This window comes from Pteropus alecto, unplaced genomic scaffold (assembly GCF_000325575.1).
Source record: "Pteropus alecto unplaced genomic scaffold, ASM32557v1 scaffold51, whole genome shotgun sequence".
Taxonomy (NCBI): domain Eukaryota; kingdom Metazoa; phylum Chordata; class Mammalia; order Chiroptera; family Pteropodidae; genus Pteropus; species Pteropus alecto.
The window spans coordinates 1,933,673-1,936,202 of NW_006431922.1; positions in this window are offsets into that span (position 1 = coordinate 1,933,673).

Here is a 2,530-nt window from a genome sequence, read left to right on the forward strand (position 1 = left end):
AAAGAAATATATTGGAACTAGATATTTATTTTTATAGCAGAAAGTAACAATGTCAGCTTTCACTAGGGATTTATAAAGTTTTAGAATATGATTAACCCTACCAAAAAAAACCAAAAACATTTCAACCAACATTATTCTACACTCTTCTTCAGGGTCAATGAAATATTGGGGTCTTGTGGAGGCCATACATGAACAAACATGAAAGGAATTCTAGTAGGAGGACACTTAAACTGCCCATCTCTTAAATACAAGATTTGAGCAGTAATTAGAGTCTCATTCACCCTTTGCACCAGATGCTAACATAACAAAAAGGCAAGCACTGGAGATTTAGCTCACAGCTAGTTTAATTTAGATATTTTAATTGATGTGCATATTTAATTTTCTTTGTATATATATTTTTTCATTCTGAACTGTTTTAATTTTTTCCCCAGATTTTTAGATTTATCCGTAATACAGTAGGACAGAAGAATTTGGCATCTAAAACATTGGTGGATCAACGATTTTTGATTTAATTAATTGAATAGATAGATAACTTAGACAATATAATCATGGCAAAAAGTCATGATTATCAGGTTAGTTTAACATATTTTTTAAAACTTTTAAATTCTGTTTTTATTTGTTTTTAATCTACAGAAAGATTTATTTTTATAACTTGATATGTAACTTGGTTTGTGAAAGTGACATTTTTCCATTATATATAGTATATATATAATTCACCAACTCATAAATTAGACAACACTGACGATGGGGCAAAAAAATCTAAATGTTGCTTTCACCATAACACTTTTTAATGATAATCAAAACAGTCCCCATCATCTGTCTCTGTAGATTAATTTATAAGCTGGGATTTGCCTACATTTTCTCACATTGGAAAAATTATTTGATTCCAAGTTCAAGCCTAGTTTTTAGTTCAATAATTTCTTGTTTTACATATTTTACGGTTAAATTAATGTTGAAAACAATTTTCAAGTTTACTTAGAAATTTAAAATTGTATATTGCTGACTTTTTTTGCCTCATCTTAATTGCTCACCCTGTTTGGCTGTAGACTAATTCACTTTTGAATTAATAGGCATCTCAAGAAATGGTACATATTCATTTGTTTTGTATACCTGTATTATTAGGCCAATGTACTGTTTTCATGAAATGTTATTTACTTTTATTAAGCTTTAATGCATGACATTTTCCCCAATATAGTTTTTTATACATTTTAAATTAACATTTTAAGAGCACTATCAAAGTTTTGCTCTTCTATTATGTTAAAGATTGTAAATAACAAATAAACTAAATTTATCATGTTATGCTGACAGGGTGATTTATTGAAAGCAAATTTAGTCTTCCTAAGTCAGTAGGCTTGTATTTTTTCAAGTAAGGAAAAAAAAAATATTAGGATCCAGAATATACTTAATGTAAATTCTGAGCCATGTAGCTAATAAGTCCTTTATTATTTTTTCATCATTATGTTCTTCAGTAATACTTTTCATTGTACACCATGTACTTGAAAGGCACCATATATTTCAAGTATAATGATCATTCACCCCCAAACTGACATTTTTTACTGCCAGCTATGTTAATGCTATACAAATACTTAAATGTAATTCTGTGTTAATACTGTTTATATTTTTGAAATAAAAATATAGAATAAAACATTTGGTTTTTCTGTTCCCTGTTTGAGTAAAGTGTATTTCATGAAGTAGCATTTAGAAATAAATACAGCATATCAGGGCAGAGGTCCCCAGCCATTGCCAAAGTTGAATTTCTCTGGATCTTGAGGATGACTGAGGAGAAAGAAGGAGGACTTATAAGTCAAATAGTTTAGGAAGGCTCACCGTACAGGCTCACCGTACATGAATGCCTTTATAAATAAGCTGCAGAGAGAAATATACCAGCATGGAAACATATGAAAGAAATCCAATTCTTATTCTACGTATAAGAAGTTAATATTATTGTGAATGTTTTTAAATGGAAGTTTAAAAAACAAGTTGACTCACCTGACAAAACAGAAAAGATATTTAAAAAAGTCATCCTACACAAGTTTTGTACAATATTTTTATTTTGGTTAGATACATAAAAATGTGTTCAGATTTTCATACACCATTGACTCCTTTGTTTACATTGCCATAATTTAAATTCTACAATCATGCGCCTAATTTTCCACTAGATTTATAATCTTTTATCTATTTCTGTAGTACCAACTCACTGTCCGTTGCATCTTGTATCCCTAGTTTTACTGATTACTTAGAAACATTTGATAAGTCTCTTCATCATTTCATAATGAAACTAACTCTAGGTTCACTTAGAAGTTCTTTACAAGCTGCTATGTGCTTTGTATCCTCCTTAGAAATGCATTAGCTCCTAAAGTAATTTTGCAGATCAGCCTCTCTGTTATGAGATGTTTATATGTGCTTACTTGTTTCATACTGCTGTTCTAACAAACTTTGAGAAAGTTTTGCTGGTTATCTGGATTGAGAAGCATTTGAAATGACCATCTCAATGATTGCAAACATGCAGGATGCATCCTTTTTGTTGTCT